Below are 25,077 nucleotides of genomic sequence, written 5' to 3' on the forward strand. Positions count from 1 at the left end.
TGAGCCCTGTGCCACAGTCTAAACTAGCAATGCTTGACAAGGTTTGATTGCACAGCCTGGACAATGAGAAACATACTGTTTGGGTATGAATCTATGGATTGCAAACCTGAATTTCTATGTGTCAAGGATCATCAATAGATTTTTCTATTAACAGCCGATCATCTCCAAAGCTCGATGCTGCTTCTTGTGATGAAAATTGAAAGCCTTCCCTAAAAGTTAAAGAGAAATATTGTTGTTGTTTTTAAAAACTTTTTAAAAGTGAAAGTGATGTGTACTTTTGCAGTACTATGTGGCATATTTATCAAGGGTCGAATTTCGAATTCAAAAAATTCTAATTCAAAAAGACCGAAATTAAGTCAAAGTTTTTTTGGGTCGAATATGTCCATTTTCAATCAAATAGGTCCGTATTTGGCCGAATTTGAATAGTTCGAATCGAAGTTTCAGAGTTGCCAAATGGATTAAGCTTAACTTGATATGCCCACAATAAGAAGGGCTATATTGGACTGATATAATCTTTTGCCCATTGGGAATGGGAACAAGCCAATGGGATTTTAAAGCCTGTCCAGTTGAGATCTGCCTCGTTTTTAGCCAGATATTGGTCGGGCAAGATTGTCAGTAGACCCCATACACAGGCCAATAAGCTGCCAACTTGGTCTAGAACCTTAAGAGTATACAGATGTACTGGGAAATTTAAATTGATAATAATCCTTGGATTCATGAAGACTTCATAAGTGAACTGGAGCAAGATCATTTTATTAAAGCTTCAGCAGGGTGTAGAGATTTGTATTTTTCCTTGATTTACATTGTGTTGTATCTTAGACAGTGTTATTTACAAGACTCGAATGATATAAGAGGCCCCTTACAATGGGTTCGCCTACATATTTTTAAATGATAGGGATGCTTTTAACTATACGGTTGATGTAATAAACTTTATTTTTTAAGTTATTTTCTGAATAGCAGTTTTTAATGGGATTGAAAATGGTTTTCAGAATAAAGTGAAACCTCAATTTTAAGTACCTTGATTTTAAGTTAAATTAAGTTCATTCTACTGCGCTTGCGTCTGTGCTGGGAAATTTGAAGAAAGAAGAAGCAGGAAGACGTTCACTCCAAGGTGCTCGCTAGAATAACCCTGGGCCTGTGCAGTTTTCTCCTGATAGGAAATCGGATGAAAAAATCCGAAAAAATTGTGACAATCTGATTTTTACCTGCAAAGCAAATTTTCGGGAAAATGTAATAATAAATAAGCGTAAAAAACCCAGGCAGATTTGATCGGAGTTTGTAGCGGAAAATATTAAGATAAATTCGGATTTGATAAATAACCCCCTGACTAATTAACTGTTGTTATTAACCCAGTAAATCTTGTATTTCAAGTAGACTGACTCTTGTGGTTATATGCTTTGAATACTTGAAGAATAAGTTGCTTCTACATTACATACATATCATTTATTTTCCTGATTTTATATTTCCACAGATTTTTTCATAGACCAATGAAGAAAACGTAAAATGGAGGTTGTACTAAATAGACTTGCTAGAATGTTAGTCATATAACTTAGTTTAGTTAAGTTTTTTTCTTACTGCTGTTACTAGCTTTTTACATTTCATAAGGGGAATGTGATGCAGTAAGTTACTCCCCTGAAAAATGTAAAACAGGGGTTCTACTGTTTAACAAATTAACACAAGGAAACAGTAAAAACTATAGGATCTAAAGTTTGAATGATCTTTTTCTTTATGGAAAATTAATCTTACCAAATTATGAAAGGCAGGGTTCTCTAGCTCATTGGTACTTGCCCCAAAAGTCCAGACTGAACAAACCAAAGTTCAGGAAGTCAGTCCAATACTATTAAAACTGCCTGCCATATTGATGTATGTATGTTTGTATATATATTTTTATTCATATAGCACTACCTATGCACGACATGCTATACAGCAGAACAATAAATTAATAGAACAAACAAGGATCATTACAATAATAAATACAAATAAATTCAAAATACAGTTACATTCATGATTAGTTAAGTGTCAAAGAAACAAATGGAAGGAGATCCTGGCCTTAACAATGTGAAAAAACATAGACTACAGTTCATGCACTGCTGCAAACGCAGAGTTCCCTTCTTTACCCTTATCATGAAACTTGCTGGTGGTTTGAGAAGGTAAAGCTGACTGGATCATCTTAGATAAGTTAACCATATACTATGTTAATTTGTCAGAAATGTTTCACATCATACTTAAAAGCAGATGGAGTTTATTAATAAAAACACACAGAAGCAGTACACATCAATTTCGTAGATTTGATTTAACAATAAATCACCCTCCAGATGAGCCATTGATTTTTTTTTTTTTACTAGCACCGAGGCTAGTGTATTGATAACCAAATAAGAGAATCCTTCTTAAAAATCAATTTGACTAATTACATAATCATTCTTTCAAACAAAGCTATAATTAATTAATTGCTAATTCAATACCACGGCAAGTACTGGACCTCACATAAAGATAGTTACTTGATAGATGGGTTATCATTTTTTCAGATGTGCAGTAGAACACTTATTCCTTCACTCGAAGTAAATGAATTGGCCCCTTAAACTGGCCATACATAGGCCGACTATGTCCATTATTTAAAAAATGTGTTCTATCGCACATCTGAAAAAATTATAACCCAAATATCAAGTAAGTATCTGTATGTGAAGTCCAGTACTTGCTGTGGTATTGAATTAGCATAAATTAATTAATTATAACTACAGGATATCTTCCCAATTTAGCCCCTATCAGGCCAATCCATTGTTTTGTGCCCTGGGGTCAATAATCATATCATAACAGAGGCCTATCAAGACATATGGGGAGATGACTGCATCACATGATGATTCTCTCTTCATGTTAGATTTCTCAGTCAGCACCTGTAACCTCCCAATTCTTAAGACCTGATGGACGTCCAACGGTTTCCACCATGTATCCGTTCACTCACAATTTACAGATATTGACAGCACCAGCCATGGATTCCTTTGTTTAAAATGCCTTAATTGAGACATGGGTTTCAGACCCCAATACACTTGGCAACGTTTCAGACCGCCATTGGTCTTTTATCAAAAAGCTTGATAAAAGACCGATGGCTGTCTGAAACGTTGCCAAGTGTATTGGGGTCTGAAACCCATGTCTCAATAAAGGCATTTTAAACAAAGGAATCCATGGCTGGTGCTGTCAATATCTGTAAATTGTGAGATTCTCTCCTCATGTACAAATAGTTACTTGATTGGTTATTTTTTCAGATGTGCAATAGAACACTTAACGAGGTGGTAAGTTAACTTAAGTATGTCATAGAATAGCTAATTCTAAGAAACCTTTCAATTTACCTTTTTTTATAACAGTTTCTAAATTATTTGCCTTCTTCTTCTGACTCTTTCCAGATTTTTCAGACCCCATCTAGGCGCTAGAACCCTGGGGCCTTGGGCAGGGAAATCCGGCCCTGGGGCCCAAACAATTAAATATCCCTCATTTGGCCCTGCAAGTAGGTGGTTGAATTGTGAAGTAATAAACTAGTTTGGAACCTTGTCAAAAAACAAATCTTTATGTGAATGGCAGTTTTTTAAAAACTACCTGTAAGACTGAGGGCTGGAGTAGCAAAATGGCCAATGAGGTCCTGTGTTGATTAATGGAGTAATGCATTTAAAAAAAAAACATGCATTCTACAAACACACTGGAATAGCATTGGGAACTCCTTTTTGACCTCCTTTTTTGCTGGAGAAAAAAGTTTGTTACATTAGGCAGTGCCAGTAAGTGTCTGCTGAAGAGAATAAAGCAGGGCATGGACTTGAGGGATGAAAACATAATTTGTCTTTTTTAGAGATCCCTAGTTAAGACCTCACTGTGAGTATGCTAGTGCAGGTTTGGGTACCACTCCATATAAAGGATATTAATTTGCTGGAAAAAGTGCTGAAACATCTCTGGAGGGTGTTAATATGTGTCAGATTGCATGACATCTGGTTGGCCCTAGAGTAATTAATAATCCTTTGATATCATGTAACAAGCTAGCTGGCTAGTGGGATGGTCGATTTTATGATTTTGGTCATTCAGAGCTGATATGATCATATTAGTTATACAGGAATGGGATCCATTATCCAGAAACCCATTATCAAGAAAGCTCTGAATTATGTAAAGGCCCATTTTATCCAAATGATCCAATTTTTAAGAAATTATTTCCTAGGTGTCAAATACCTTGGTACACTATATGGAGCTACTATTATACTAATTGCAAGGAAGCAAAATGTGATTAAATTCTGGCTGCTTTTTAGTCCCCATCTTGAATGATTCAAGAGAAATCTACTTTTGTGAATCCCTATGCATAAGTTTGTTTTTTTAATGTGGTTTTGAAGGTTTGTATGAAAATCTCAACACAGAAAATCTCAACACAGAAATGAAAAATATCTCAATCACATAACTATAGTTATTTATTTCCAATACACATTTGAAATAATTATTTTTATTGCTTTTTGTACTGAATTTCTTTGTCAACATGTTTGTTAGGACTCCAAACCCTAAAAATGATAAGATAACAAGGAATAATATAAGCCGGGTCCCCCTTTTAGTACAATCACATCTATAGGTTACTTTCCTGAAGTGACATTTTCTTGGAAAATGCGGACCTCCAAATCTTCATTGTTGGCCACATCTCAATACTGAATGAAATATTGACTGTCGCTAAAGAAATAGCAATATATATAGGTGTAACCAATTACAGCCAAGTTATAAGTAGTCACTGGAGCAGGCTTCATCGGTAATGGCCAGAATGGGAGACTGAAGCGTGAACCAAGAATTAAGATGGCCAGGAGGTTTAAATTAATAGGCAGTATCCAATTAAGCTGGTCATCCATTGGCTGAATTAGACTGACAACTTGCCCAAAATGTAAGGCTCCCTGAAATACTTTAATCAGTCTCAGCTATCAAACTGGACTGGCAAGAAAATCCTTTGGGACTAAGGATCTTATTGGTCTCTGCAGGCCCATCCATGAGACCAAATTGTTGCCTCAGGGCCCAAAAAATTAGATCAGGCCACCATCATGGATTTATGAGATCAAATAATGACCCAAATATAAATGGGTAAGCAACTTTATATGTTTTAAATACCAATTTTCAGGCAAGGCAACTTTGGCTACTACACGATACATAAGTGGTGATTTACAATAATGCTGATAGGAAAGTGACACAGATGTTTTGTTGCCCATGCTGGAGCACAGTAGTAAGAATGGGTGACAAAATGTCCCATCTGCCAGGGATCTATCTGTCAAAAGCAGAACTGCACAGGATCATTTACAAAAAAATACATATTTGTGAAGACGTAAAGATCGGTTAACTGGACTTTGTTCCATAAGTAATATCCACTTGGGTTTCTCCCAGTCTTTTCTCCCAAGTAAGTCAGAAGAAAAGGAAAAGAAAATGGACAGACATTGTCTATTCAGATTAGATTTATTAGATTTCTTTGAAGTGAGTGCTTCGCACATACACAGATTGCTGTGATGTAAGATTTGGTAGGTGTAGCATTAATCAAGGTTAGAATTGTGAATGGCATCTCACCTGGTCTCTTCATCATCCCAAGCAATTCTCATGCCTTTCCCACCGCCACCTGCTGAGGCCTTGATCATAACAGGGTAGCCTAACAGCAGGGAACTATTAGACAAAAGTTCAGACTTTGATCATTTCGTCATACGAACATGACAGCTTGCCACATGTCCCATGTTACAGTAAACAATACTTCATTTTACAAAAGTCTAAATATTAAGCTTCAAACAGACATTGTGTAGTGGTTACTCAAAAAAAACTAAAATCAAAGCGCTACATGGTCTCTACACAGTAATAAATATAACACCACAAATCAAGACACCATTGGATGTAAAATTTGTAGCTTGTGACAGATGTCTTGATTTGTGGTGTTATATTTATATATAATGACAACACAAGGTTGTCATTACATTACCAACAAAGACAAGTAACCCCTTAACATTTTACTTGGTTAATTGTAGGGATGCACCACTATTTTGGATTCGGCCGAACCCCAGAATGTTTCGCAAAAGATTCGGCCAAATACCGAACCGAATCCGAATACTATTTAGCATATGAAAATTAGGGGTGGGAAGGGGAAAACATTTTTTACTTCCTTGTTTTGTGACAAAAAGTCACACGATTTCCCTCCCTGCTCCTAATTTGCATATGGAAATTCGGATTCGGTTTGGCCAGACAGAAGGATTCATCCAAATCCGAATCCTGCTGAAAAAGGCAGAATCCCGAACCGAATCCTGGATTTGGTGCATCCCTAGTTAATTGTGCCTAGAAAAAATAAATATTTATGCTATGTGTGTGGGTATATAGTATATGGCCAAAACATGACCAGTCTAGTAACTTATAGCAATAAACAACATATTGTTGAATACTAAAGTCTTGTTGGTTGGTTGCTTCAAGTTACTATATACCAATCTTTCAATACTTTGGCCAGGTGTGGTAAATAATAGCAACTAATAAGAGGTTTGCTGTTAAACAAGTAATCACTAAACGCTGCCTGTTGATTGGTTTGCTTTGGATCACTACACTTTGGGCAAACTTAGGGGTCTATTTATAATGCTGTGCCAAACATTGAAGAAAAACATCAGCAGTGACGTTATCCACAACAACCAATCAGATCTTTGCTTTGTTTGCTAACCTGTAGGAGACTGTTGAAATCTAATTGCCAGTTGGTTGCTATGGGCAACATCATCGGTGATGTTTTTCTCTAATGTTTTGCACAGCATGATAAATATGCCTCTTAGAATCATCTGTTCCATAACCCCCATTATTGCTTTATTCTCGGTTTTCTATACTGGCTATTACAAAACGGAGGGGTTGGGGTCATCTTCACAGTGCAAATACTGTTTAGCTTTGTTTTTTGTTTTTAAATAGATACCTAAAGACACTTGGTCTCATTTATAAAACCTGGGCAAATTTGCACTTGGGCAGTAACCTATAGCAACCAATCAAAGGTTTGCTTTCATTGTTCAACTTGCAGCTGGCTGAAAAAAGCCAGCCACTAATTGTTTGCTATGGGTTAAGCTGGCCATAGACGCACAGATCCTATGGTACGATTTTCGGATCGTGTGTGGAGAGTGACGACATCTTTCGCCCAGCGGGATCCATTGCACATTGTAATCGGATCTTTCGGCTATACGGCCAAACGTTCAGATTACCCCCCGATATAGCCATGCTCGTTAAAGGCATATCGGGGAAAGATCCGCTTGTTTGGCGAAGTCGCCAAACGAGCGGATCTTTGCGTCTATGGCCACCTTAACTTTGAATTTTTGGGAAACTGATCCATAGACATATTAGAATACACATTGGATATTAATGATGCAACAAATTAAAGCCTTTTTAGCAGGACTCAGATTTGGCCAAGTCGATGTGCCTGGCTGAAGTTAACCTTTAAAATTATATGACTTTTTGTCACAGGCAAAATCTTAATTTTTAGGGCAGGGGCACACGGGCAGATTCAGGAGATTTAGTCACCTGGCGACTAAGGAAACTTCGGGCAACTTTGGAAATCGAAGTGCCGCGAGTGCATTGGCGCAGGAATTTTTTTTCATTTTAGCAAGGGGAAGGCAGTTCGGGGAGATTGTCGCCCCACAGAAGAGGTGATTAGTCAACAGGCGACTAAATCTCTCTGAATCTGCCCATGTGCCCCTGCCCTTTGGGTCTCAGGAACAACGCGACTACTACATATGAGCTACTATAAGGCAGAAAGCTGCCAAAACCCAGGCTTTAGTGAACATTTCACATCCTGGTAAATAAATGTGGTTAGGAACAAATAGCAACATCCTATTGGCTACAGAAGTAACAACAAACACAAGGAAGTTTAAAATGCAAAGACTTCTTTTTCCTAGCAAAGTAAAAGTGTTCAAGAAATCACATTGAGGTGAAAACAGAACACAGTGCTGCATAATATGCGGATGCTTTCTTAAAACATGTTAATAACAAAGAATAATAAAGCACAGACATCTGACCAAATAGAACAGTTTAGATATATCTAGCAAAGCAGCACCCTATATAATACAGAAAAGTATAATTAATTGTTTTGAAGAACTGTAAACTACTGAGCAAGGGGTCCTTTATTAGTAACCTTTCCATACTATATATACTATATACTTTTTTTCGGAGGGACAGAGGCAATAGAAAAGGAGGAGGGGTATGTCTGTATGTTAGGCAGGATTTAAAAGCTTATATAAAGGAGGAGGTTATGTTAGAAAATGAGAGGGCAGAAGTCGTATGGGTGGAGTTCTTCACCAATTGTAAAGAGTCCAGCAAATTAATTGTAGGAGTATGCTATAGACCCCCTAATGTAAGTGAGGAGGAGGAGGTGAAGCTCCTCATTCAAATAGAAAAGGCTGCTAGTTTGGGTAAAGTAATGATAATGGGGAATTGTAATTACCCAGATATTGACTGGAGCAACAATACTGCCAGATCAGTTAATGGAAACAAGTTTAGAAACTTGTTGCATGACAATTTTATGGCACAGGCTGTTGAGGAGCCAACCAGAAAATATGCTATTCTGGATCTAGTGATCTCAAATGACCCAGAACTTATAGCAAATGTGCAAGTCATTGAACCCCTGGGTAATAGTGACCAAAATGTTATATGATTTAATGTCTGGTGCAAAAAACAAATATATACTGGGGCAACAAAAACCATGAATTTTGGAAAAGCTAATTTTAGTGCCTTGAGGGCTGCCCTACAGAGCATTGATTGGGGCATTAGGTTTTCAGCTAAAAACACAGAACATAAATGGTTGTCATTTAAAATGATATTAAATTATTACTGTTCTCAATTTATTCCCTTAAGGAGTAAATGTAGAAGCTCTAAGAATCATCTTATGTGGCTTAGTACAGAAGTAAAGAAGTTAATAGGAAAGAAGAGAAAGGCATTTAAAAACTATTAAACTATTAAAACATTATTTGTTCTTTAGGGATTAACTATTATGTATTTAATTTAGTCAACCATGCCTGCTAAAAGGCATACAAATCCCACCATGGCTAATTGAAGGAGTTACCAATTTCCCTTGCAATTCTGACAGCTTCATCGGCATCCTGTAAAAGCAGGAAATGAGACCCAATGTTAATCCCATCAGCCACTGCACTGTGTCCTTAGGGCAGTCGTATATTGCACTACTGTCTCCTCCGATTCATTTAATGTTTGATTTTACAACCTTCTGACCCTTTTCATTCGGAGGAATGTAAAATTAATACCATAAGTGGAATGTAAATTCTACCTCATCATTATTATAGGGCGAAAAACTCAAAGCCTTCCTATCAGCTGACAGGAAGCGGAGCTGCAAATTTTTAGGTGACTTTCTGCAGTGGAAAAAATGATGTGATTAAATGCTGGAGTTTACAATCAATAATGGGCTGTAAATCAAAGCATTAAACCCTGTCTGCTACAGCTTGTTTCTGTCTTCTCCTCTTTCAGTGTGTCATGTTTTCCATGAAACAGTCAGCAGGGGGAGTTGATTCTCTATTGTTATATGCCTTGTAAGTATAATGTCTGTTTAGAATGGGAAACAATGAAGTGAAAATAAATAAAATTCTGGATCCTACATCTCACTCAAAGCTGGAACCCACTGCATGGCTTAGCTTGAAAACAGAAGGGTGATGTTCACACAGTCTAAATGCAACAAAAAGGCCACTAAACCGTAGTTAGTCTGTGGGTGCAGAATCAAACACAGCTTTTTTGCCAAATATCTCAATGACGCTACTTTGTTTCTGGGAAAATACTGTAGGCTGGTGCTGCCATACACACTACAGACTGCAAGATGCAAGGTGCTTAAAATGAAGCCTATTGGTGCAAACCTTTATGTTATTTGACCCAAAAGTGATGTTTAAGTTAATACTGGACTCTGTTTAGACTGCTTGATCACAAGAAACACAACTTGCTGCTCCCAGAGTATATTGCCCAATGCAGGGTTACATCGGGCATAACTGTAGCCCATCTGACCCTATCCTAATCCTGTTTACACTATACTTGTAGATTATTATTTTTATTTTTAGGTAAAGTTAGCAGCTTTAATATCTATGTGCAGTACTCATATTAAAATATACCTTGTTATTATACCTGTTTGTTTATGTGTGGGCATCAAATATTCAAGTCAATTATATAAGCAAAAGGTCCAAATAAAGAAAAGAAGAAAAAAACTAACCCTATTGGGTACGAAAACAATAGGGACCTTAGATCACTGCTCTGGGGAAGAAACTGATATATCATTTCTGTAAAGTGATGTGTAAATATGATGGCGCTATATAACACATAATAACAACATTGGTGTAACTCATGAAGCATCGCAGACAGGTTAATGTCAAAGCCATTTGTCTCTTTAGAAAAATACAGCTACAAATTTCAAGCTAGCAGTTTCAATGTTTACATATATTTATGCTTGCACCACATTACAATTTTACTTTTTAGCCTGTTTTTCAGAAAAATACATATACGCTCCAATTTACCAAAATAAACAAATACAATGTTAAAATAGAAATGTATATAAATATAAGTGGAGCTTTGGTGCCTTGCTACAAGCCCAAGAAGGACGCTAGTAGGGGAAGTTGGGAAAAAAATTTAATTTCCTTTCATTAACTAGTCTGCTCCACAAATCGGTGCTTGTTAAGTTCAAAGCAGTTTTGAGAAAAACGTTAGTTTTAAGTCTCGTTATTCTGAGCAGTCACATCTGCTAATGAGATTTCTTCAAAATAACCATTTTTTTTAAATCACAGGCTCATAGATAAATTCAGAAGAAGAAAAGGAAATATAGGTTTACAATTTTATGACACCAGTTTATTATTTTCTATGTCCTTGCTTTCTTAAAAAGTCTAGCTTAAAGGGACAGAATTCATGATCAAGAAGTAATTTAGGGATGTTAGTGGTTTGTGCATATTGAGTTTGAAGGTTCTTTGTTCCAGCCTGTGACAGTTATGCGAGAATACTGCCCTCTAATAGCCTCTCTGTCAGGAAGTGTTAAACCTGGCAAATGCAGACAATTAGAGCCTCTTGAGTAAAATGCAGGAAGAGTGATGAATGATGAAGGGTCATGATTAGAACAGAGTTTGAAACTTTTTGCATTTCTTTTTGCTTGCAAATCTGATCACGTTTGCAAGAATGCAATTAAAAGGCAAAGTCAAACAAAACCAGTTTTTGTTTAGATACCTGAACAAGCAGGGCTGATAGGGGGCCAGCAATCAGGGTAAGAAGCAGATACTGTAATCAAAACTTACAAAAACAAGCTAAATGAGAGATTTGCCAGAGCTTTAGTTGAACCCAGAACTCTTTCAACAGCAGAAGAATATAAAAAAGAGAGTGTGTAAAAGCGTCAGGTATTAGGAAACTTTCCTTGTGACCATGTGCAATATAGTCCTGCATCATGTTTTATAAACTTTGAGAAACTATCATTACAAAATACTCACTTATTAAGGTACAGGTATAAGATTCATTATCCAGAAACCCGTTATCTGGAAAGCTCTTAATTACAAAAAGGCTGTTTCCCATAGACTCCATTTTATCCAAATAATCCCAAATTGAACTCATTTTCTCTGTAATAATAAAACAATACCATGTACTTGATCCAAACTAAGATATAATTAATCCTTATTGGAAGCAAAACCAACCTATTGGGTTAATTTAATGTTTATATGATTTTCTAGTAGATTTAAGGTACGAAGATCCAAATTACAGAAAGATCCGTTACCCGGAAAACGCAAGGTCCCGAGCATTCCTGATAGCAGGTCCCATACATGTACTATCATAGTGCAGCCAATCAATCACAGTAGAACATGGATTATTTTAACCCAGAGAAAGGGTAAATCAAAGTTGAAGAACAGTTAAAATAAGACACTATTGGAATATTGCAAAACTTTTAGGATAACAGGTTTCTGCATAACAGATTCCATACCTATAATATAGAAGAGACCCAAAGATCAGTTCAGTGGAAGGAGTTTAAATAGCTTTGTCGTTACAGTATGTTAATCTGTCTAGGCCAGATAACTGCAAAGTACTTTCTCACCTTGACCACTCCATCAAAGCCAGGGATGCTGTTGACCTTTGCATTCTTGGCTAACAGTTTGCTTTCAATCTTGTCTCCCATGGCTTGAATAGCATGTGTGTCAGGTCCAATGAAGGTGACGCTTTCTGCTGCCTGTGGAGACAATGAAGGTTTACTTACATTTGCTAGGAAAATATATTAGGTGTTAACTAGGAGTTCACACTTCAAAGTAAGTTTTAAAAAGAGGAAAATCACACTTGTGCTTCAATATCATTAACAAAATACATTAAGAACAAAACAGAACCAATGTTTATATCCGTATAGCAAACTTCCTTTATTTGAAATACACATTTTATTGTAATTTGAAGTACAATAATGGGGACTTTTTGTCTGTGGTTTGGCTAAATTCTCCTCCTAAAAAAAAAGAGGACGTAGGATGGTCAGATTTGAAAGAACTAGAAGACCAAGGGGCAGATTCACTAAGTGCCGAATTTGCACTAGCGTCTGCTTCGCTCACATCACAACACTCCGGCAAGCAAAGTGGAGTTGTGCTAGCATTGGCTAATTTACATACGGCAGGAAGTGAATGTTGAATGCACGAATATGTTGCAGCAAATACATTACATTACACAAGCCCAGGTAATCTTAAAAAAAAATCTACGGACTTTTGCAGCCTATCACTCTGAAAACATGAAAAGACACCAGTTTTTTTGGGACTTAGAAAATTTTGCAACAAAAAAATTGAGGAAGTCCTATACACTCCATTGCACTTCAGCTGGTCTGAGCTGGCGAAGGCAAGTCTGGCGGAACAGCTAACGTTCAGTAAAATCCGCATCTTAGTGAATTTGCACAGTTACGTCCGTTCACCAGAGCGAAAATTCGCCTGGCGTTAGAGTGCAAAGTTGCGCTAGTGTCTATCTCCTTCACTAGCGAAGTTACGCCTGTGCTGTTAGTAAAACGGTGAAGTATCGAAATTAAGTCACGCTGGCAGATTTTCACCAGCGTTAGTTACTTCGCCCTTTAGTAAATTTGCCCCCAAGAGTAAAGTCGGTAATTCAACCACTGGGGCTCTGTTTTTAGTGGAGGCTACAGATTTTACTATTACCCTGGCAGATAAAGCAGCTCCCATAATATTAAAAAATACACATGCAAGAACAGAAGACTCTAAGTTCATAACATATGCTGATATGATTTACACAACACTGTGAATTTAAGCCCTTATCATTCAAAATACTGTATATGGGTATATTTTGCCTTATGTATTTCTTAAATCTTTGCTTTAACTGAAAATACAGAGCCGAACTATCAGAGACAGAAAATGATAGTCATGTTGTTTTGCAACCCACATGTTCTCAATTTTTGCCTGTCATTCATATACATCTTGGGCATTCAAGAGATAGAAGTCTTTATGCTCATACCATCCACAGATGGACAGAGATTACACAATGAAATGTGTCAATGCAACTGGACTGGATATTTATACATACTTGTTTTATGCAACGACATAAGAATAAAAAATTCTTAAGGGCTGAATACTTTAAAAGGTACAAAATGTAGGACATGTCAACAGTCATCACTTTATTAATCTTAAAAGTTTTGTGTTTTACCAATTTCTTTTACATATATGCTTTGCTAGCTGAATATATTCCAGTTTTCACCCGCAAATTATTTGTTGTCTTTTTTACCAAAAAAATGTTTTTTCCTTAGAAGTTGGCTTAAACCATTACCATCTACCATTACCAGCTATAGAAGCATTGATCACAAAGTTATACAGTCTGTTTAAAAATATAAGCAAAACATCTGTGAAAAATATTTTTATACATAGCTTAACAACAAAACAGACCAATATAAGAGTTCCTTTAGTGATAATAAACTTTTTTTCCCACTAAATTTACAAAGGCCCATGATACTTGTCAGTTTTGGGCAATTTACCTGAAATGTTACTTCTGTGATACAATTGTAGGCAAAAATTCACTCTGGAGAGCCAATTTGAATCCAGTGATTTTTTATTCAGACACACAACATGTTTCGGACAGACATGTCCTTCATCAGGTGCAGACATGTAATGAAGGACATGTCTGTCCGAAACATGTTGTGTGTCTGAATAAAAAATCACTGGATTCAAATTGGCTCTCCAGAGTGAACTTTTGCCTATTCCTTGGATACTGTGTGGCTTGGACGGTGCCACTGACTCTGTTTGATAGAGCCTTGATAACTTTGGAGTGAGGGACCACCCAACATATGATTGAACCAACAAATTGTCCCCACCCCACACCATCAGAAACTGCCTCTGCTGGTGTTTTACTTTTTAGAACAAAAAAATGTGGCAAACACCATAACAGGTCCATATTTGTTTCAATAAAGAAAAACAGAATTCAGAATTGTGCTGCAAAAAAATAAATAAATAAATTAAAAAAAAAAAAAAATATATATATATATATATATATATATATATATATATATATATATATATATATATATATATATATATATATATATATATATATATATATATAGACACATACAAGAGTCCTCTGCACTCAACCCATTGTATATATCTTGAAGAAAGTAGGAGCACACTGATTGTTTTTGAAAAAATTTAAAAATACACATTTTATTTATCCATTTAAAAGGACAGGCCAACGTTCTGGTCTCCATCTAAGACCTTTATCAAGACCTAGAATCTATATATATATAACCTCTGATATAGATTTCCAAACCTAAAATAATGAGGCTGGCACAAATGTTTGTAGGGTATATATTGTATTGAATTGAGTCTAAATAAATGAAACAGGGATTGTTAAAAAAAACAAGAGATCTGTCTGACTGTTAAAAAGGTAACGAAGCACTCATCATCAAAAACTGTCAATGGAAAATGCAAACCAGATTCTCCTAATTAGCAGAGAGACATTGCAAGAAGCGCGGTAATTAATCTCACCTTATAAAATACTTAATTGTCCCTTATAAAAAGTACTGTGTTACAAACAATAGGGGCAGTTAGGTTTCTATTTAAAATACAAGACATAAAGCAAATGATTAACACTGCACAGTCTGCAATATGAACTTACATGTGTGGTACATAAGGAAATAAAAAAAATGCATTCTCATAGGACATGGAAGAATGCCCTACACGAATTACACACAGAAATCCGTTGTTTTTTCCCCACTATGCTCAAACTGGGCCAGTTTAAAGGTAACAACCACCATTAGGGCTTCTCAGTATATTCCTGAGCGCAGTCCAACCCAAGCCTTCCTACTGTTCATAAAAAAAAACTCCCAGCAGCCTCAATGAAATGCAGTCTATTAACAAGATTGTGGAAGAGAACTGGGAGTTATAAACCAACACAGTTGGGTGGCTCTTTGTTGGACATCTACTTATTATATACGCCCCTAGCTTTCCGGCATCACCTACAAACAGGGCCGACATCAGAAATCACAGGGCCCCATACAACAAAATTTCCTGGGCCCCATGGGATTCGCCAACCACAAGCCCCACCTACAGGTCCACCCTCCCCACCCCACAGGCCCACTCCCCACCACACAGTAAAAAAGAAAAACATTGGTGGCTAGGGTTCCCAAATGTTAATAAAAAAAAATTTGTGGCCAGGGCCCCCCATTGAAAAATATTGATGGCTAGGACCCCACATGGGAAAAAATTGGTGGCCAGGGCCCCCCCCCGCCAGGCCCCCTCAGGTTATAAGAAAATTGGTGGCCAGGACCCCCCTAAAACATCCATGTAAAAAAAACTTGCCCCCCACCCCAGCAGTTTAAAAAAAAATTGGTGCCCAGGGCCCCAACACACAACAGGGACCATAAAGAGTTACCTTTAGGGGGGCCCTGCCATGTTACACTTACTTTATTAGTGTGGCCCACCTGCTGTAAGTGAGCTGCCAACTTCAGAAGGGATGAGGGGAGCACAGGTGGCTGCATCTTCTTCAAGTGACAGCATTTTCTTCCCTTATTGGTCACAGAATTAAAAGTCCCGGTAAAGCTGCATGGTGATTGGATGAGCTGGAGGGGAAGTTCAAACCTCAGCTATCCAATCCCTGAGCAGCTCAACTGGGACTTAAACTCTGTGACCAATAAGGGAAAGTAATGGCCAGAAGATACCTCCCCCTGTGTTCCCGCCTTACCTTCCTGAAGTTGGCAGCTCTCAGAAAGCAGGGGGGCCCAGCTAATCAAGTAAGTGTGGTGTGGTCGGGCCCCCCTTACCCTCGGGGCCCCCTACATCTCTCCCCCCTGTCCCCCCCCTGATGGCGGCCCTGCCTACGAATGCTCTACTATAACTCTTACATATAAAATCAACAAGCAAGTCCCACTCTCTCTGTAGGGCAATGCAGGAGAAAGTTTAATTGTGTCTATATCAAATTTAAAAAAATAAGTGAAAATTAGAATGTTTATCTTATTACAGTATATGATTCAAAATGTTACTACAGGTATAGAATCCGTTATCTGGAAATCTGTAATCTAAAAAGTTAGAATTACAGGAAGGCCATCTCCCATAGACTCCTTTTTAATGAAATAATTCAATTGTCAAAAAAATGATTTCCTTTTTCTCTGTAACAATAAAACAGTAGCTTGTATTTGATTCAAATTAAGATATAATTAATCCTTATTGCAGGCCTATTGGGTTTAATTAGAGATAAAATAATTTTTCAGCAAACTTAAAATACAGTGATTCAAATTAAAGAAATATCACTTATCCAGAAAATGCCAGGCCCAGTGCATTTGTAAAACAGCTCCCATACTGTGCTAAAAACTTGCACCTTCTCCTAAACAAATATATTTTTGCAGATGGTAAACTGAATGGCTTATTGGAGTTTTGTTGGAAACTATCACTGTTATAGACTAGAGATTTCAAAATGTTTCTTTAACTGTGAGACTTGCAATCAAATCTAATGAGGCTATAGTGGACTTAGATGGTCATTTAGGGCCGGACTCAGGGCTAGATGTAAGTTCAGGAATTCTAGGGAACATACAGTAAGCTATTTATTTTATCTAAAAATATTTATTTATTTAAATCTAAAATATTACTTTCCCTTCAGATTTTCCAACAGCTTGAGCACTTCTCTGTGAAACAACCAATGGACAATAAGCATGTGTTTCAGTAGACACCAGGAACATGAATTGTGAATTGTGCAGATTTATGAACACCTGTAAAACTATATCTACAGAACATAAAATTTACCAACAGATCATTTATAACCAAAAGGGTATGAGTCACGATTTCTCTTTTACATTTTTATGTAGAACAACTATTTTGTGATGTTCTGCGTGTCACTCACTGATCACCTGACAGGAAATATTCTAACTGTACCAGGATGTGTTTGGGAGTAAAAGAGACAGCTCTGTTCATTTACTGGTAGATATAACCTATCCTGTAAATATACATTCCCGTGGTTTGTGTGAGAGCACAGGGCCTCAAATGAGCCAGAGGGCCCATTTTAGTACTTAAAATGGCAGTTTTTCTATAAAAGATTATCCAATGGCACATACTATTAATAAAGTATATTTTTAATGAAAATGTTTTATGTTTGGTAAGGTCTGCCAAAACAAATTCACATAAAAAAGGGGTTCAGCGGGCACCTGCCATTTAACAAGCGATTGGAGGTTTCAAAGCAACAGCACATACAGAACGGTAATATTGAATAGAAAAGACACTAAGGTCCTGCATGTTTATCAGGAAATAGTAAGAACCAGGTCACGAGATTTGCTGAGAATGGTGTAGAGTAAAAAAAGCACACAAACCAATACCAGTCCTATATATGACATGTTATTCTCTGTTAATGACTTTGGCAACAAGCACCATTTTCTGACTGAGCGAATAAAATACCTGCCATGAGGCTAATGCCATATCTTTGACACAAAATATTTAAATAATAGTGCAAAACGACCATGACGGCAAGAGTACATCATAAAGGTGCAATAAATGAAATAAAAATATATTAATATTTTATTCAAAAAGATTTAACTATTTTTCCCTGATAAGTTGCTAATAGTTTGTAAAAGTATTAAAAACAGTGAATGCGTATTTGAAAGGTTGGATATTTTTACTTATCTGACATATACAATATTAACACACAAAGGCATTCCAAAAGAAAAAATATATTATTTTTCTCAAGTGGTCAGAACAAATTGACAACCGTTTCCAAGCTCTTGAAGGACTCTTGGATAAAGGAGATAAACAAACATACTGCACATTCCCAAAGACAGGGAGCTGCAGCTGCATTGAGAGGGTTTCTTTTTAATGGCTCAAGCATATAGAGGAAGGCAAACAAATGACATGTATGCAATTTCCCTGGATGTTTTCCATATAGCTTTTATATTAGTTTATGGCATTGAAAACTACTTTGGTTTTTTGCATGAGAAAGGAAACCTGTGGAACTAATCCTACTAAGTTCTTTCTGTTTTCCTGCATAACACCTCAGGGCAACAGAGGAGACAAAATACTTAATTTGCATCCTTAAACATTACAATCTGAGAAAGGGCCCTTTCAGCTGCAAATGTTATTGCATCTACATTTCCAGAGGAGAAAGAAGGTTAAACAGCTTACTCAGGTTTATGTTAACTTGTCCCTTTTTAGCACTGAAAGCAGGACAAAGAGCAGGGAACGCAAAGCCTCAATGGACCTGCCTCTTTTTTCATTACATTCAATTAGACTCTGGAAATGGATATAGCTGCTGATTACATGGAGATAAAAAGAAGGTATCTGGCACTCACAAAGGAAATGGCAAACACTGACAAGTATAATCTAGGCATGTTCTTTCTTCCACTGCTTTAGGGAATATTTATTTGTTTTTTATTGAGCAAAAGATTCCGCTGGTGTTGTTTCATGTCAGACACTTTTCCCTATAGAGCTGAAATACTCAGAACGGGTTTCTCACTTCTGTAGCAGCTGTAGCAAGCCTTTGGCTCAAAGCAATAAAAAAATCTATATTGGAGTTTATAAGTATGTTTGTAGCCCATAAATTAGCAAAGCCAGCATCGCGTCAGCCCCACAAATCCTGAAAATGAGGGAGCTTTCTATACAAGTCCTGACTGCCAGGAAATGAAATATGAACATCCAGTGGCCTTCCAAACTTCTTTTTTTAAATTACATTGTAGGTCATTTCCCGATTAAATAAAAATGTATATTATAATAATTATATTATATCATATAATTAATTTATGATGTGGTAACATGTAATAAAAAAATTCAAGTTTAGCACATTTGTGATAGCAAAGTCAGTAATAGAATACTTACATGAAAAAATGTTCACAAAGACAATTGCGAATGTAAGCGACCATGTTTGCATCCCTTTTGACCGATTACAGACCTCGATGACTTCCTCGCAAAGTTTGCAACCAAATGGCTTTTGCGAAAATTCGCAGTGTATGTAAAAAAATTTCACAATCGCAAAGTTTGTTTTGTGACAAAATATTCAATGAAACAGCAGGCGTTAACGCTAATCTTTGCTCTGCAATGCAATATTTGCCAGGGAATAATTTTAAACATTTGCAAAAACACCATTTTAAATAACACAGCAATTTTTATTTCAGTCCCCCTTATGAATTGCAATGTACAGAAGCAAGGTTTCTCAGTTTCTTTTAGGGTCCAGAACTGAACCCTGTAGCAGCTCCATGACATGTGGCTTTGGATCCAGACCTCAAGTTTCCAAGAGCAAAGATACAGAAACACAGATTTCCAAGTGTGACATTCTATTTACGTAATGGAGATAGATATCTCAGTTCAAGTTTATTTTCCCCCCAAATCTAGCATGGTACACATGGGGGCAGATTTATCACGGGTTGAATTTCAAAGTGTAAAATACTTAGAAATTCGACCATCGAATTAAAATACTTAGAATTCGAATATCGAAGTCGAAGTATTTTTCACCGAATTTGGCCATTGAACGATCGAAGTAAAATCGCTCAATCGAACGATTAAATCGTTCGAATCAAACGTTTCAAACTATTATAGCGTACGATCAAACTATTTTACTTCGATGTGTAAAGACTTGGAAAATGCTAACATAGCGGCAGGTTTAATTCGGCAAGGTATTGAAGTCGAAGTTTTTTTTTTAAAGAGACAGTACTTTGATTATCGAATGGTCAAATATTCAAACTATTTTTACTTCCAATCGAATTCGAAGTAAATTCGAATCGTAGTATCTTATTCGATGGTCGAAGTATCCAAAAAATTACTTTGAATTTCGAATTTTTTGAATTCGAAAATTCCCTCGAATTCACTTCAACCCTTGATAAATCTGCCCCATGGTGTTTTTTTAGGAGATAATTAATTATTAATTACTTTGTGAAATTATGATTGCATGTCAGATAGATAAAAAAATCGATAATGTACATGAACACAAATAAGGGAAAATCAAACAATTAGGGGCCGATTCACTAAGGGTCGAATTTCGAAGTTAAAAATACTTCGAAATTCGACCCTCGGATTGAAATCCTTCGACTTCGAATATCGAAGTCGAAGGATTTAGCGCTAATCGTACGATCGTACGATCGAAGGATTATTCGTTCGATCGAACGATTAAATCCTCCGAATCGAACGATTCGAAGGATTTTAATCCAACGATCGAAGGAAAATCCTTCGATCAAAAAATCACAGGCAAGCCAATGGGGACCTTCCCCATAGGCTAACATTGACTTCGGTAGCTTTTAGCTGCCGAAGTAGGGGGTCGAAGTTTTTTTTAAAGGGGAAGTACTTCGACTATCGAATGGTCGAATAGTCGAACGATTTTTCGTTCGATTCGTTCGATTTCGTTCGAATTCGAACGAATTTAACCAATTCGATGGTCGAAGTACCCAAAAAATACTTCGAAATTCGAAGTATTTTTCATTCGAATCCTTCACTCGAGCTTAGTGAATCAGCCCCTTAAACTTAGTTTAAAAGGTGACAAACTCTTTTAGGATGTGATTTACACTGGGAAGTTTAAAGTTTGTTTTGGCATTGACACGCTGCTTCAAAGTTTTTCACTGGCTTGATTAATGAAACCACTTTGTCCCCGCACTCATATACATATGCAAACCAGGAGAATAGATTTCAATTTACAACTGCATAAAAGGCTGATCTGTGCCTAAAGGTACACAGTCCATAAGTCTCAAGTATGGAACACTAATTGGTGTGAGAAATACACAAAATGACAAATTAACGTTAATGCAAATTGGAAATACTCAGCTTCAAATGTCAGCCAAATTACTATTGGGCTATCCAAAAGTCGAAATGTTTTGGTATAAATTCCCATCTGTTATTTATTATATTTAAACTTATTTCAGTTTTAAATGTATACTGAAAAATTGTATTATAAGCTCGATGGCTAAGTTTCGGTTACTTTAGATACCTTAAAACTTGGAGGCCTTTGTATTAAAGGTCACATTTTAGTGGTTTTACAGGTTTTTGAAACTACAATTAAACACTTTTCTTCTAAAACTACAAATTCCATGGCATTTTTATAAAAGTTCTGATTGTAAAAAGTAGAATGGAAAAAAAATGCTAAAAAAACTGCACAAATAATACGATTCTAAAAATCCCTTAGGATTTATTATAAATAAAATAATCCCTTATTATTATAAATCTCACATTTTGATAAATCTGCCCCATAGTCTATACTTTAGAGAAATCAATATCAGTATTTTGTGGTCCAACATTTGACCAGAGTTCTTCTTTCCCTTAGTAAGTTTATATATAAATCTGTGTGACAGACTTTCTCCTACAGATTCTTAGATTATATAGGACCACAATTGCCCCCATTTGGCAAAAGCAGTGGGTAGTAGGGATGTAGCGAACTGTTTGCCCGCAAACTAGTTCGCGCGAACTTCGACTGTTCGCGTCCGCCGAATGTTCGCGAACGTTTGGGAACGTTCGCAGTTTGAGTTCGCGTTCGATCGTTCGACCATTCGACCATTCGAATTCCTTCGACCGCTAAAAATCGAACGATTTCCATTCGTTCGAACGATTGTAAGCATTCGATCCAATGAAAAGCATTCGATCGAATGGCTTCGATCGTTCGATTCGAATGAAAATCCTTCGATCGAACGATTAAAATCCTTCGATCGTTCGATCGAACGATTTTAGCGGGTGTTCGAAGTTCGCGAACGTTCGCATTTTTTGCCGGTGTTCGCGAACGGCGTTCGCGAACACCAAATCGGCAGTTCGCTACATCCCTAGTGGGTAGCTTAGTCGAAAGAACCATTAGGTTAAAACTTGGGGAGAATGCTCATTTCGGATCCTTACCACAGTTATGATGTCTGCTTCAAATGATGCTAACATCAACTTTTATTATATTAGTTTGTTTATAAAGCATTGACTGTTTCCTTATCTTGTCTTGAAATCTGACTACTGGCCTCATAAAACAACTAACTGCTGCTTTAAAGGTATCAATGCACAACTGCAGTGATTTCTCTACTAGCACTGAAAGCTGCACTGTGTGGCATTACTCCTTCAGTTGCAGCTTATAGTTATGATTTAGGGGAACAATGATCTAGGCAAGGGGCAAAAAAACCTTTTCACCAAGGGTTTTTGCAGCTTAACTATTTATTGCTTCACTTTTTTTTTTTAAATTGTTCTACAAAATAAAAAAGGGTATTCCAGGACATATGTCTAAAATAATGCTATGTCTGTATGTCTAGCAGTAATGTGTGTGATTAGGGATGGGCGAATTTGACCCATTTCACTTCGCCAAAAAATTTGCCGCAGGCGAAATGTTGCAGACGGGCATTAAAGTCTATGGGCATCAAAAAAATTTTGTCGCACACCGATTTTTTTTAGACGCACGTCATTTATATTTGGACACGAAACGCCATTCAAGTCTATGGGCGTCATTTTCTGCTCCCCTATCCCAAATCTAATCTACGACTGAACCGTCCAGTCCTAATCTGCTCCTGTCTCCTGATCTGATCTACGCCACACCATCCTGTCCTATCCTTCTAGTCTGCTCCTGATCTACGCCCATACTGTCCGGTCCTATCCTTCTAGTATGCTCCTGTCTCCTGATCTGACCAACGCCTGCTCCGTCCTTGTTCCTGTTCAGTCTGCTCCCCATCCTGTTGTGACTCTACACCCTCGTCACCCTGTTCCTGCCTTTTTCTTAACATGTTCCTGCCTCAAGGACTCAACCTTCCCATCTCTGCCTCCACAGCGCACTCTACCTAATCCTTGACATCAAGTACACAAAGTTCCTCTACCAGCCCACTAGATAGTGACCATCAATGGCATCTTACAGTAGCCCCTCTGGTATTTGCCACAATCCACAGATTGGAAGTCAGTGAGAATCTTGGCCTCTATTTAGGCGTCAGGAGAAAAAAACAGTAGCCAGATTATGCCATTTTTCGCTCATTATAAGGCTATCTGATGTGAGGCCTTTTGATTATAATGATTTTCTAAAGGCATTGGTACCAATGTCACCATTGGTACCAATGCCTTTAGAAAATCATTATTGCCTCAACAGCAATCCCATAAATGTATTCATACAATTGGTTCTTGGGTGATAAGTCCTTGAAAAAGTGGTCAGCTATGTTTTCAAATGACCAGAACTTTTGTGCAATAGTCAATATAATTGATTTTTGGTGATTTGGCAGGCTCTTAACATTCTACTGAATGAGGATCGCACTAACTGTGGAAGACCATCAAAAATTAGCAATAAGAATACATAATACAATACAATACAAAGAGTTGGCCTGTAAACAAGATTTTTGGGGGGAAGGTCTTATGATTTATTATAGCAGATTTTCATTAGTCTAGAAAACTATGTGGGTTAAGAATTATAATATGTGGACCAAATTTTTTTTCTTGGACAAAACCAAAAGGAGACTCAATAGCCTCATATATTAAGAAAAATAATCAGAAAAAGTAACAGAACAGATGATCTGTTGAGTCAGTACTAATTGTAAGCTTGTTTGGAGAGGGCCCCAGGGCACCTTTACCTCTTGTATAGTTTATGGTTTGTTTTTGTATGTTAATCTGTATGTTCAATTTATATAGATATTTATTATATAGCAATGTGAAGCACGTTGGCACTTTATAAATATGTCTTAATAATATTAATAAGAGAAAGTAGAGCTAAAAGTGTATGTTACATATAAAATCTAAATATATTTTCATATACTGTATGAAATTTGTAAATTAAAAAAATCTTACCTACCACTTAAGAGCCTTTGCTTCCCCAAATAAAGTGGTTAAATAAAGAAATACCCAAACATGGAAATAGTAACCCCAAGTTTGGGTCGAGTTTTATTGCTTTTGTGTTAAGTCTCTGCCAACTAGAGATGTGACTTTTTCAGTTGTATGAGAGAAAGTACAGCTGCTATTTTACTTTATTATCTTATAAACATCTAGGTAAAGATCTGTATATATATCCCAGGTGGTACTAAACAACTACTCCCACCATCTGCTGTCACTTGTAGTATGCAGTGCTGTTTTGGACTCCAGTCCTTAAGAGGGATATAAATGAGCTGGAGAGAGTGCAGAGACTTGCAACTAAACTGGTTAGAGGGATGGAAGACTTAAATTATGAGGGAAGCCTATCATGGTTGGGGTTGTTTTCTCTGGAAAAAAAGGCAAGGGGACAAGTACATTAGAGGACATTATAGACAAATGGCAGGGGACCTTTTTACCCATAAAGAGAATCACCGCACTAGAAACCACCACTTCAGACTAGAAGAAAAGAACTTTCATTTGAAGCAACGTAGGGGGTTCTTCACAGTGAGGACAGTGAGGTTGTGGAATGCACTGCCGGGTGATGTTGTGATGGCTGATTCAGTTAATGCCTTTAAGAATGGCTTGGATGATTTCTTGGACAGACATTATATCAAAGGCTATTGTGATACTAAATTCTATAGTTAATATAGATATGAGTATATTAGGGATGCACAGAATCCACTATTCGGCCGAACCCCCGTATCATTTACGAAAGATTCGGCCGAAATACCGAACAGAATCCGAACCCTAATTTGCATATGCAAATTAGGGGTGGGGTAAACATTTTTTACTTCCTTGTCTTCTGACAAAAAGTCACGCAATTTACCTCCCTGCCTCTAATTTGCATATGCAAATT

General features: G+C 37.0%; 1 pseudogene; it reads right to left on the bottom strand.

The window, feature by feature from the left end:
- Positions 1 to 25,077, bottom strand: part of LOC108708974 — a 111,765-nt pseudogene that overhangs the window by 34,783 nt on the left and 51,905 nt on the right.

The sequence above is a fragment of the Xenopus laevis genome, chromosome 2S, assembly GCF_017654675.1.
Source record: "Xenopus laevis strain J_2021 chromosome 2S, Xenopus_laevis_v10.1, whole genome shotgun sequence".
Classification (NCBI taxonomy): Eukaryota; Metazoa; Chordata; class Amphibia; order Anura; family Pipidae; genus Xenopus; species Xenopus laevis.